The sequence below is a fragment of the Tenebrio molitor genome, chromosome 7 (genome assembly GCF_963966145.1).
Source record: "Tenebrio molitor chromosome 7, icTenMoli1.1, whole genome shotgun sequence".
NCBI classification, from domain to species: Eukaryota; Metazoa; Arthropoda; class Insecta; order Coleoptera; family Tenebrionidae; genus Tenebrio; species Tenebrio molitor.
In genome coordinates, this window is record NC_091052.1 from 4,535,934 (window position 1) to 4,550,826 (window position 14,893).

Sequence of the window (14,893 nt, forward strand, 5' to 3'; positions counted from 1 at the left end):
TGTCAGGATTTCGTGAAATTATCTGCAGCAAAGCGATGCTTTCAAGGAAACAATTTTTATAATTACGTTGCGCTCATTTACGTTCTACTTCCTAAATGGACAATTAAATCAAAAGTAAAATTATTTTCAAATTTGTTATACCGTTTTCTTAATTTGGTTGTTGCAGAAACCAGGTACTGATTCACATTGTCGACTTCCATTGTTATGCATTATTTACGATCACAAGTGAGGCAGTAGTTTTATGACATAATCACACTGAATTTATCTTCATAAAAGGATGCAAATTTTATTATTCTAGAATAGTAGGGGCAAAACCTAAAAGCATTGTATGGTCGTATGAACTCAAGATGAATTAAATTAGTTTTTTCCTCCCCTAAATCCATTTTTGTTTTAAATACGGAAGATTCTACGTTAAAAGCTTTTTTTAAAAAATCTCGGAGAAAAATGAGACAAAATTAAAACTGAAATTCTTCTAAATTAGTATGAAGTGAGTGTTTGTAAACAAACATCGTGCCTTTGCACCAGTAGCAATTATTTTTAACTTGCGTGCAAGCAATTGTTCGTGTGGAAGAACACTAAGTGCAGACAGTTGCTCATTTTTTTCAAGAATTATTCATTACCTGAAATCACGAAAAACTGGAAAAAACCTCAACACACCGATAATAAAATTTAACGAAGAATATAAAAATCTCGTTTGAAAATTTTAATCATCCGATCCATCTAACGTGAATAGAACTCGACTATGCGATGATGCAATTAATTTATGTTGATTACCGGTGATGGTTTTTCACTTCTTTAAATTAATTGGCAACCTAAAAATAAATTAATTACTAGCATCTGTGACACGTTAATTAATCAGGGGTTTTATTTCCTTTGTTTCTGCAACTATTAAGCGACTAAAATACACCTTGGCATTTTTGATAATGCCTGGCTTGTTTCATTAATACTAATTGTAGGCTTCAGTACTGAACGCAATTAAAAGGTAGCGACAATAGCGCAGTTTACCTCGAGGCCACCTTGCCAAATTAGGGGGAGGTTAAAGCTTCCTAATGAAAGTTCCAGCGTTTGTGGGTTTTACGATTTTTTCAGTTTCCCTTTTCATTAAAAATTTTTTACAACTTTGTCCGTCGAGTTAAGATAGATTTAACAAAAATAAACTAGACTTGTATTTTGATACGATCTACAACCTGCAAGTTGTAAATATCGTGACTACAACTAATTAAAATATAGTTTCTCGAACGATTATTCAAAATGTCAAAGTTTTCATCCGAGTGGCGATTTTATAACCACTACAAATGCAAATTAATTTCGTTGCTGATGTGCTGATAACCGTGTGTTCATACATAGTAAATGAACACCACAGACACATTGTGAAATTAAATTTTAAAAAACAGTTTCAGTTCATGAATTTTATGATAATGCCAATCTAATTAATTTGAGCAAACACGATCTTTTTTTGTTTATGTATACCGTTTATTTTTCTGTCCATCTTTTTTTTTCACTTTTTCGTTATTTTGCCCGAACCAGTTTCACGTTTCACTGTTACGCTCGTGTTCCCATAGGTGTTTCAACTTCTTTTGTTACATGCTGAATGGAACATTTTGTTTCCTAGACTTTACGAAAACGGGATATTTAGTAGGGGAAGTTTTTTTATTCTTAAAATTCACATCTTTTAACGATAATGGTGATTATAAAGAAGCGAACGCTTTCAACTCACCCCGTGGTCCCATGAAAATTTCTCTAAACTTTAAGCTATATTTCAGCTCATTATCCGAATTATGCAGTACTTTGAGATGGGAAAGGCTGATGAGAGTTTTTTATGAAAATTACATTATCATAGGTTATCATTGTTGTGGTTATTCACTTTGGCTACTGAAATTCCATCGCAAATTTCGTGTCCGGAAGAACACTGTTCGTCACGGAAAATTCCGGTCTAAAATGTAAAAGGATATGTGTACAAACAACAAAGAAGGACGACGTCCGTCGCAACCGTCGAAGACTGCCAGATAATGCAAAAAAAATGGTTTCTTACACTTGAATTTATTTACCTTGGAGACGCAAAATATTTACTCGTTTATAACCGTTTTATGTACTAGTTTAACATGATTATTATCTAGCAAATAGATTCTTTAATTCCGCATAATAATAAACGAGTTTTTAATAACGTTAATAATTCTTATGAAAACTGCAAAATAAAAATTTAATACAGAATTTATTAGCTCATTTCCATAATTATGACTTGGCATGGAGCTTTTCGCATTAAATCTACAAACCTGTCAGAAACGGTCAACTCTCTTTCGTTTTATTAAACCTATAACACATAATAATTACTTCACAGCTACTTAATTGCTTATGCTGTAGCTCTTTTTAACGATCTTCATCTTCTTGAACTTTTTCCGTACCGAAAGGCATAAAATAGAAACATCATTTAACTAGTGAGACACTTGGTCGTTTGCTTTAATGGAAACTCTAAGGATGCCCATTTTATCAAATGATTAATGCAATTGCGGAGCGAAATTAACCGTTTCTCTCGGATCAACCAGCTGACGATGATCCTTCGAGTAAGTCATCGGCACAATTTAATTAAAGCTAGAGCTGAGCTTTTTTTTATTGCATTACGTTGATTATTGACTCCCCTCGTTATCCCAACGGAGCACTCCGCAAGGTGTTGAAATTATTGATAATTAGCCTTAATTAATAATCATAATTTAATATGTATAGTGGCACTTGAGGTTAGCAAATTCACTGCGGACGTGCCGGTTATTGGTTTATTAATTAGCTTAATCTTGAGCCATTCACACAAATATATAATTACATATATTATAATCGCAACCAGCTTACATTGTACAACAGAAATATGTAGTGATTTTCTTGTCAACATCAAAAATACAGTTAAAATTAAAAGTTGAAAATTTTGTCGTTCACAATTATTACCTACAATTTAATGCAAAATTTCTGTAATGAATGCACCAAATTTAATCGTGGGTGACAAAATTTCAATATTTATTAAGTGTACTACGCATCGAATACAATGGCGTCTCTACTAAGCACAACTTAAAATACATATTAAATTTTCGCTGTTGAAATGTCGGACATGAAACTCCAAGCTTTCAAGAAAAATTTCGGGAATTCCGCATTGCCAACATTATAGTATTATGTATTTCAGTTTGAATAATCCTCTCACTTTCTTGGCGTGTTTCATAGAAAAGAAAAAATGTAAATAAGACACGGTAAAGATATCGTATGTTTAAAAAAATTTCAAGTCAGAGCTGCCGTGAGAAACAAAAACATGGAAAACGTGTGGACAGTTTTACATAACCACAGATTAAAAATAATATAATATAACCCAACTTTTGCTTATGCGAATTAGGTACGTTGCTATTGCGAGTCAGCGGCGCTGTCAAATGTTAAAAATTGTGTCTCATTCGTATAGGAACCGTTCGCAAACCAAAAGCATTTCTGATCTTGCTGAAACACGTCCACAACTCTATCCGTTACTTTTATGACATTTGGTTCATGACAGTTATCGTAGTATGTAATGACATTTACGGTTAGATGATTCAAGTAAAGCCATAAATTTTTAAATCTTTTGTTTTTCACAACAACACAATTTTTTGTAACGTGGTATATTCGGTAATGTTATTTTAGATGTGAATACGTTCCTGATTGTATTGTAATCATCATACAAGGTAAACAAAGTACCAGCCCGAAGCAGTAAACCGAAAATTATTTCTCGGGGTTCAAAAATAAAGACCCCCGCCATTAAATAAACTGGAAGATTCCAAAACTGTAAATATGAAAATAAATTGAAATATAAAATGTGCGAATCCTTACAGCCGTTTGTGTAGCCTAAAAAACCCACAATAACAATTACTCATCACCAAGATTCCGTTTCGTATCTTTAAAATAAAAATATTTTATTTTTCACTCGGGAAACATTATGAGACATTTATCGCTCATCACCAGTCTTCCCCCGAATTTAGATTTACGATAAAAATCCCACCTCTAATCCCTCCTGTCTAACCACCGTTATATCTCTTTTCGTGAGATAACTTCGGAATCCTAAAATTCAAGACGTAAAAAATGTCACGTTCGTGTTTTAAAACATGTACGGAGACAAAATCTTCAAAACTGAAGGGAGCACATCACTGCAAAATAAGCCACGCGGCATTAAAACAGAATGTAAAGAAAAAAATATCTCTCGGCTTTATTTAATTTAATTTGGTTTGTCGCTGAGCAAGCGTTCTGGAACGACAAAAGAACTTGAAAACATGGAGTAGGTATTTTGTGTCAAATCCTGCAAACGTCAAAACTTTATTTCCAACCAAAATGTTATGCACAATTAGGCAATTTAAAGATTTTGTGAGTGACGTCTGAAGTCTCTCGTGACGCGGGAACTTTCTGGTTATCGGTGTTTGTATTTGTTTACTTGGAGTGTTTTGCCTGCACTTATTCGGCATTCACTACATAGTTGCTTGTTTGTGTATTTTTGCCTCCGAATCGATAGTGACGGTGCCTTAGATTTGTTTTGGAGTGGATAGACTCCTGAAGCTAAACAACTACAGTCACTGACGATAGACACAAATACGCAAAGTTTTGACTCTCAACCTCGATCGAGCTCCGTGCATAAACTCCTCCAGTTGCACCATAAATTTGTCACAAATCTGCATATCCGTAAAGACGTTCGTGCATATAATCGAACACAGGATGTGTTGCAAACACCTAATTACCGACCATTTACATAGAAAGATACTTAGCAGTTTATCTTTATGATTATGAAGCATTTAAAGATAGCCTTCCATGCCTCTCGTCATCATCCCAGCTCATTAATATTCAAATCGCAAACACATGATATAGGGCTGGATGCAAATTTACGCCTTACTGAATTTACGTTTGCTACCTGTGGCCGAGTATCTTCTCTTTGTTGTCCTGCTCAAGCCACAAGGGACGGTTCGTTCGAATTAAAGAGATGATTAGATTACTTTTATATTAAAAAAAGAGATAAAACAGATAGGATTTTACTGTTTGTTGGTTGCAGCAGAAATGGCCACACACTCGCCGCGATAATCTGATTGTCTCTTATCTATTACCCTCATTCGGAGTGTAATTGTTCCATAAATTTGTTTAGCACAAACATTGGAAACGTAAAAAAAAATATTTGACCAGTGAAGTGGTAATAGTGCTATTATCGACGACGAAAGACCTTTTTGTTAATTACTCGACGCGCAGCGATGTTTCAGTTCAGCGGTTACAAAACATTTTCGCCATGTTGCACAAATTAAATGACGTTGTCTGAGGACTTAAGGTGAATGTTTCAATATTGATTCGCCGATGGGATATACACATTTTCCGACGTTGTTACCAGTTTAAACTATTTAACCGACTAGTTTGGTGGCATAAATTTCATCCAATGAGCCGCCCTAATCCATTCTCGAGGGGGTTAATTTATAACTATCTGTACGTAGAGATTAGGTAACGAAAGTAAAACTCCCTCCGATTTAATGGTATATACAGAGTGATCAAAACGTCAGTCTTATCTTAATCGTACACATATGTATACTTGCTATACACAGTTGTTTTATTGGTTGCCTACTTCTTGAAAAATGTATTACATATTATTTAATTAATTATTGATAAAATTAATGCTTTATCTTCAGTGGTAAAACTCATTTTACAACTTATTCTAGGATAATTGTTGCTTAGAATAATTACAGTAAATGTCCGTATGGCGTCGCGTTTGGCACTAAAGCTGGTAAATTGCCCATTCTTACAAATGTAAAATGTTGCTTTTGTTTATTTTATGAATTTTCTCCATTATCAGATAATAATTATAATCCTGGGCTGGGAAGGCGTTGGAAACCGTCAATTGTTGTGCTTTTTTACAGCGTAAATTATTTTTTTTCTTTGCATTGTTTTAAATTAAAGATAGAATAACTTAAGGATTCCTATTCTCGAAGTAAATATCTAAGGGCACCCTTTGCTGAAAACAATGTTCAATTATGTCCCGATTAAACATAAACAAATGTCATTCGTGTCAAACGGCGGGAAATTCAAACTTTACACTGTTCTACTCGTAAACGGTTTACTTTTTCCAACGCCCAGGATTTCATTTGAACGCCCGATATAAAGTGTTGTTTGAGACCACAAATTGTCTACGCCCATGCATTGAACGCTGATTTGCACAGAATCCCGCTACGACATGACCGATAATTTGCAACGCCTGCTCTGATTAGTTTCTTTTCACTTTGAGCGGACCCTGCTGTCAAATCTTTTTTCTTGGATGCAATTTTCGTACAATTTTTCGTCACATTCGAGTTATTTTGGACAAAATCAAATTGAAAAGTTTCGAATTGGGAGACGTTTCCCCTGATGCCTACACATTATAAAAATGGCGAAAGTTCTGTAATTCTGTTCTGTGTTTACCGGCGTCTTCGTCATCGATCGATCATCTTTTCGTCCTTCCAATTGTCTTTTCGCAGTTTCTCCCTCATTTTATGTCCTCCTCGAAACGGGTAGATATTACCAGAGCGATCTGATCCGCACCGCATAAAACCCATATTAAATTATGTGCATCTCGGACACGTAGTTGATGGGTGCTAAAAATACGACAATAAACACTCCGACGATTCTTTTCTGTTTGTCCAATAAAGACGGTATTCGTTCGGCTGTGACAGGTTCGGTGTTTACGTTGGAATCTAATAAAATTCTCTTGTACCACCTATATGTTGGGGTTATATCGTCTGCATATTAAATCGGCCAATTGAGCGCGTTTAAGAGCATTGAACTGCATGAACATTTTAGTTCGACTCGTTAACTTTTATATTCGTGCACGATAAACGAATAAATTTATTTCGATCGGACAGCTCCTGCGATCCTCTCCCAGTGCCTATGGGTTTCTGATGGTCGGATTAATTTTTATGTGCTAGTAAAGCCGATAGAATTTTTCCGTCGCACATAACCGCCATTTTTTATGTTAAAATTACGTACATAATAAACGGGGCAATGATAATAAAAGAACATTTTTTAGAGTGCGCTCTTGTTAATGTATGCGAAATAAAAGCCATGCGAAATTGACAATTTTCTTATCCGTCTAACACTTTATAGTCTCCGTAACGACGTATTTCAACCCGACAAGAATTATCGTTTAGCGACGTCGTCTATCCTCCTAATTGCAATGGATTAAGAATCTGCGAGCAACATCATTGGATTTTTTGCACCGTACATAATTACGTGCACGCCGGATTAAAACAATGAAATTGCAAAAATACAGCCACAATTTACGGTCTTTGTTAATGACACGCCTTATAAATTACGGCATGCTTGGATAGACCATGTCAAGGGCTATACAGAAAGTATTAATTTTCTAACTCATGTACATGCGAGTGATTTATTTCCAAAAAACGTCAAGAAGTCGCCTGAATGACCCAAGATTTTATGGATACTGTCACCAACCGGGACTCATAATCACACATGATTCTACGCACCAGATTCAACCCTCATTTTTCAGAGAACATGACCCTCACAACAATCCTCACCCCTAACGTACATAATCCGATGTTTTTACCACTGATATCGTTCCCAATAAAATTTCACATTTAGCCCTTCGAGCACACTCTTACTCTTAAAAGCACAAACAGTAAATTTTATTACGACTATCGTTAAAAGGAAAGACCAACAATTTATTAAAATTGATTGGTTAGAAGTCATCACTGATTATACCAGGTGACTTTTAATGATTGAAATTATCTTTGTTTGGTTGGCAACACATTTACGATTTTATGTTGGTACACTTTATTGTCAAATTCAAATATGACAGTTCAAAAGTCAAAATAAATCAAATTGTCATTGTTTATTTTTCTTAACATAGGAAGCGAATCAACAGACAAATGTCTAGGCGTAGCAATTATTTGGAAGTGCCAACGCATAAAATTTGTCTCGGTCATTAAAAGTCACCCGGTTATCATTTAAGATGTAAAGAAATTTGTTTCCAAATCTTCTTATTTAAATATGAATTTAAAAAAAATGTGACCCCGCGAATGCATTGAAACCTGTTACTATTCAAGCGTTTCCCGGAAAATTTAAATACAACAACAAACCACCCCGTTTACATTTACGCTTTCTCTGCGAACTGCATTCAAGGGCGCTATTTATGAGCCAGATATTTTTATTGTTATCGTTCCGAATCTACATGAAAATACACCTACACAAATACGAATAAAAAATTCCTTTATCTGTTTCCGTCCCAGTTTCGTGAAAAAAGCCAAAGTATGTTTCATTTTCAGATAGTCAGTGGGGTGCAAATTTGCCTTCTTTATGATCGAGAAGATGATAATGAAAACTGATTTTGTGTGTTCAAATTGAACACAAGAAAACGAAGAGAAGTTTGATTTTTTATTAGTCTAGACACGTGATGGAAAACTCGACTCGCCGTTACACTTAACAAAGAATCTTTGCTATTTTTGTCTATCACTATGAGAGATATGAATTTAGTAAATTGTGACTTGACACGTTTACCACATGAAAAATGCATAACAAATGTAATCAAAGTAACTAACGTAGGTCAGTTAAAATAGCCATCGAGAGCGACCGCTTTTGAACACGATCGCACAAGAGACAAGAAATGTTTTTATTTATGCACGTGAAGTTCAATGTTATTAAATTTTATCGTGTGATAAGGAAAGAATTTATGTCGTCGGTAGATTTTGTTCCTAGTGCACATTTCGCCGTTACTTTTTTGAATGGAACAAAAATCGTCCGATAAATAAAGTGGGAAAGCAAAGAAATGAAACGTGTGAATCAGAACGATTCATCACGTGAGACGTCCAAGAGAACAGAACTCTGGTAGCTTTTGAACAGTTCACCTGCAGCAACACTTCTGATTTCTAGTTTGTCGATTCCGATCAGTGTTTGGTGTTATTATGATATGGAAATCAACCAGAACGTAGTGAATCGAATTCATTACGCATTCCAACTTATTTTGGCATTCGTGATTTCCGTGAAGCACTGAATTTCGACAATGTGTTCTCTCATTTGTATTAATCGACAAGTTAGTGACGCCTATGTGTACAAAAGTATCACCAACTACGGCTCAAATGGTACGTAAGTACATTTACATCAGTCTCTTCGGTCGGTTCTTAAACGTAATATGCATGAAAAATTCAAATTACCAAGAGGCGAACCGTTCGGAAACTGAAAAGTGTTTGCACTAGCTATTAAACCCTTCAAAGTTCGCGAGAGCGAATAATTTTCCCGGCAAAACAACCCTCAATATCGGGACAAAGAGCAAGTCCCGTCGTTCAAGAGAGAATGTTTTGCTTGGGAAAAAATCCATCATAAATTTTAATTTGATCCACCAATTTAATGTCGTAGAATGGGCGTGCTCCGTTTCTCGGGGGAAATATGGAAAAATTAATGATTTCGCGTTTCTGCCACAGTCGGTTCTATCGGCTCGAATTTCCCCACCAAATAATTATTTATTTAAGCAGGTATTCCTGTGGTGGTAATTGCGTCTATCATTCCACATTGTTGGAATCGTCCTCATTTCCTTCGCGAAGAAAAACCCGCCTCGAACGATTTGATAATGAACCGCTTCGAAAAAATACCGAGTGTTGAAAAGCCGGTGAAAATAGCGACCACATACCTGAACAAGTCGAGCAAGGACATCGCTTCCAAGCTATCAGCTGTAACGGCTATTAAAATACCGGGTGTTGTTCGTGACTCAGGAGGGATTCACGTGTGGACGATGATGGCAATATGTTCGCAATTGTCTGTCCCCGGATTTTTATTCGACCGTCTTAATGGACGCATTGTGAGGAGATAGATGCAAGTAATGTGGCACGTAACTCCTACCGGAGGATAATTGATTTATGTCGGACCACAATTGCCGCCCGTAAACCACCACTACCGAAGAACTCCGCGACTTACGAGCGGTATTAAAATAATCAGTGTTATTTGTTGTTGACAGCGTTTAACCCGGAGCGGTCCCCGCTAAATTATTAATTATTCCACACCAACAGTGATCCTGCAACGGGTCCTATATTTTTTTCGACCTCACCGGTTATTACTGCTCCTGAGCGTTTAACTGCAAGTTATTGCACGCCAACGTGCCCTTTGCTTTAACACACCGAATCAACCTTCAATTTATTCGAGAAGCTGAACGTGAAGTCATAAATTACACACTTCCACGTGGGCACGAAACATGGTTTTAAAAATCGCGATTTTAAAATGTTCACCATATTTTTTACTCTTATTTCTTCAACGTCAAGGTCAAAACCATCATCAATTATTCAGATAAAGTTAACTTTAACTGAGGCTGAATCGATGTTGACCGTACCAGGATGCGAGACTAGACGCACAATCTGAAGGTATTCCTGGCAAAAAGGACTCTTTGACGTTATGTGCTCCTGTACGAGTGCGAAAAGGATTTTGTTGCGTTTGAGCGAAAAACGCAATTCTCTAAAAATTAATGGTTTGTACGATTCAAACATTTGGAGAATGCACTCGTTTCTTAAGAGTGACATTAATCAAGTGAAAGGTTGAGTGGGTGGGCACCATCTAGAGAAGTGTCCGACACTGGTGAGAAGTAAGTAGTTTTTCACTTCGCTTTGATCCATTTCCAATTGTCGAGAGTTTTTAAAAAGAAACTTTAGTTGACTGAAAGAGAGAACTCGTGACGTAACAGATAAAAAGAGAAGGCCCAGGAAATTAATTATGGTGGAATTAATTTTTTGCGTTTTGTGGTGCTTTTCAGTTGTTAGTTATTTCAAAAACAAGGTCCTGTGCCAATACAATGCTTCTATGAAAATTATTTGGTAAATTCTGTCCTAAATACAAAATCCTTGTGATAATAATAGATAATTAGAAATGTGTGTTCAGGCGTTGCTATTGTGTGGACAATATTCAGTTTCAATAATGTGTTATTTGTGATGTAAATGACATATGTTATTGCACATAAGATTAGGACACGAATTATTATTGTTAATAGATAATTAGGTGACCGATTTGTATAAAAATCGTGTCCTAATGTGTAGTATATTTTTAGTACGTTGTAATAAGTGAGTGTGTTCGTTTTCGAAAAATTACTGTCACTCCGCGAAAGTACACGAAATGATGTGACGGTACTGTTTGAGAATAAAATTCTCTTTCATCACCAGCAAGGGAAAGTTGCGTATTTCATGTATTCACCTGATTTAAATATGTAATAGGAGCGAGTACATACAATAGCGGAAATATGAGTAGTCGCAATATATTAAATTTGTTCCCGTGAGTAACGGAGTCATTTTCATGGGGACTTTACTGAAAGTGTGAGAAAAGTTTCCAAATTCTGCATGACAATTAATGCATAAACATAATTCAATTGGTGTGAATTACTGTAAAAAGTAGTTCCCATCAACCTATCTGAAATGTTTATGTTCTAGACTGATAATAACCCAATTATTATCAATTACGTTATTATGTCGTTTGAAGCAATCTAAAAAATGACACATTTATTATTATTATACCTCCGCAACTTATATAAAATAGGGCTGCCCTTGGGGAATTGCCACCAAGAAAAGATATTTGTACATTTTCCTATTGTACACATCGCCGTAACAAGAAAACACATTTTTAAATATTATACCGGGTGTCCCATCACTTGTGTCCCGTAGGAAAATGACTTTAAAACTAAATTATATTTATATGAAGGTATTATAGATGCATAAATACTGTTCACCGCCACAAAAATTGGGTATTACTTTTTTGTTAAAATTAATTACATAGGTACAGCAGGCAAAAAACTATCACTTTAAAAATTAAATTTTGTTCAATGCAGTTCAAATTTAGTATACGTTTTGAAAAAATGGTAGAGCAATAAAATCCGTGATTAGAATTTAATTAAAATGTTTTGATGTAAAGATATTTGGTTAAATTAATTTGGGCCGTTCTACTTTATGAAAATTTATTGCAGACGAAGATTTATGAGGGGTTGCAGTGTGTTTGACGCCATAACACAGGCAGGTACCGCTGGAACCCTCTTGAATGGTCTTCGTACCATATATTGCGGACAAGAATAATACCCACAAACTTAACTTTGTCTTCCATAAATTTTTATAAAGTAGAAGGACCCAAATTAAATTAACCAAATATCTTTACATCAAAACATTTTAATTAAATTCTAATTACGGATTTTATTTCTCTATAACTATTTCATAACGTATACTAAATTTGAACTGCATCGAACAAAGTTTAATTTTTAAAGTGATAGTTTTTTGCCTTCTGCATGTAGGTAATTAATTTTAACAAAAAAGTAATACCCAACTTTTGTGGCGGTGAACAGTATTTATGCATCTATAATACCTTCATATAAATATAATTTAGTTTTAAAGTCATTTTCCTACGGGACACAAGTGATGGGACACCCGGTACATACATGGTTATTGAGTACTTTAAATGTTTTATAAACAAACCGCTTTATTATTAATTCTTGTTAAACATCAGAAGAACTGTAGCCTGCAACCAAAAGATACTGAAAATCACACGTTTACAGTTTTTACGATGCAACCAACTTTATTTATTTTCTGCGGATCGAGTATTTTTTTTATAATAACTAATAAATAAGCAAGATATATGGCGTTTTTATAAGTTTGAGCCAAAAACAAACACTCGACCTTTTTTTTCTTCAGATAATTTTCTGTTTTAACAACTGTTGTCTTGTAGAAATTCAGGTGCAAAAACTTTCAGCTGACAGGTTTCGAATACAAAAAAGCTCTTGTTTAATTACAGTCGCAAACAATTTGTTTTTTAATTTGGAATATAGTAATAAACTAGGGAATTTCTCTTGTAGGTATGTAATTCTCTTCTCTATGACTTTTTCTTTTGTAAATCAACCGTTATAAAATTTTATGTGATATTAAATGCCTTAATTAGACAATTTCTACAACTCTTTGTTTACTCACTAATGACTGCTACTTCCGGATTTTGTATAACATGTTCTATATATTTTTATTCATTTGTATCTCTTTCATACATGCACTGTTACTGTCCTAAAGAAAATTTTAACTAATACAGGGTGAAATTGAAATGTATCATATTATGTAAACCATAGTATCTTCAATAAATGAATAAACCGAAAGTGTAGTTAAATATTTTAAATTCATAAAGTCCAATTTAACTTAATTCCATCCCAAACGAGACGCTTCTGGAAGCTGTGATAAATCGAAACATGAATAGCCGCTTTAAAAACTGAGTCACAAAACCTTACTATGAATGAAATAGCTCAAAAACACTTTAAATACACGGAGCCGAAAAAACGTGCAAGAATATTATGAATGAAAACCAAAAACATTTTGCAGCTTTTTTGCGTTGCGCTCGATAACTTTTTAATCTTACCTAACGTAATATCAGTGACGTACTCAACTTTGTACGGCATTTTTGCGCAAAACTGAATGCACATGATTTTTACAAATGGTCTGAATTGAAGATTGTAATCAAAATACGCGGGGATATTTTAAGCCGTAAAGCACCAAGACATTTAAGACGATTTGCACTGACTGAAATTGCGTACATACATATTTAAAAATTCAAAATTCACCTCATTCCAGTTCCAGATGGTCGACGGTAATGAAGAGCAAATGAAAGTGAAATGGTAAAAAAGCTACAATAAAAACGATTACCACGCAAAAAATTTGAACGAACGAATTGTGTCGAAAAAAAGTACAAATCACTCTTACTTTTAGTCTATCTTTATGCGTGATATAAGACACACCTGTGGCCTACGCCATTGATGCACGAACCCTTGAAAAAACTTCACGATCTTCTCGAATTTGGGCACTAGCTACCACGATTCGTTCAGTTAGTTTTATGCCCCCATAAAAAAATCACAAGGATTTAAATCCGAAGATCTTGGCGGCCAAACATTGGGCCCTTTCGTCCAATCCACCTTTCAGGGTAGTTTTGGTTCAATTACTGCGTAACTTGGCGGGCATAATGTGGTGGCAATGTGGCACCATCATGCAGATATACCACATTCTTTGTATGATATCTAAGCTAAGGGCACTTCGTCCAGCATCACAACAAAGTATCATTTAAAAATCGAAGATATAAGATATTCTTCACCATTTAAACGATTCGGCAAAATGTGTGGTCCAATTAAAAATCTCTGGGCTTACCACAAAAAGACTCACTTCTACTCTCAATGATATAATCTACTATTTTTAAGACTGCCTAAATGAACACGAAAAACGTTGTTCAATATTCGTGCGCTCTCACTTTTCAGGTAAGGCTAACGACTCGTGCTTAAAATTTCGGCATCATACCTGAAAAGTGATCTGACAACGCACTTACATCGAAAATAACTATTTTTTTATTTCCATTTAAATATCAATCTGAGAAACTATTTTTTGTGAAGGTTTATTGTTTGCAATGGTCTTCAAAATATACAAAAAATTGACTTCCTTTCCAGTAAGTACGGCTTACAGTAAAGTAATGCGAATACAAACGAAGTAAATAATGAAGATAATCTATGTTTTTATAGTTACACAAAACAGACTAATTCGCTCACGCATTTAGTGACAGTTACACTTTTCGTAAATAACAGAGTAAAAATTAGGTGCAGCGGATTTCACTTCCATTCGAAGGAGAGCGCTTCTTATTTTCAATTTTTCCATTTTTTTCAAACCATTTCTAGACCTCGTTTTATTGGGTATTTTTTGTTTTCCATGAAGGTGTCCAGTACTATAGAAAGTAGACTTTTTCACGCATTTATTAGATTTATGTAGGTCATTTCATTTAAAATTTCGTTTGGAAAAAGGTGATAATGTTCTTTATTATTTAATTACATATAACATCAAATATAATAAGTACAACAATCATTTTTGAAGGTGTAAATTAAACATGTTTCTTGTAAACAAAATAT

General features: G+C 34.8%; 1 protein-coding gene across 3 annotated transcripts in view; it reads left to right on the plus strand.

Annotated features, from left to right (window-relative positions):
* LOC138134723 (tyrosine-protein phosphatase non-receptor type 13-like) overlaps nucleotides 1-14,893 on the plus strand; it is a 74,055-nt gene that overhangs the window by 49,981 nt on the left and 9,181 nt on the right. The window lies entirely within an intron of this gene.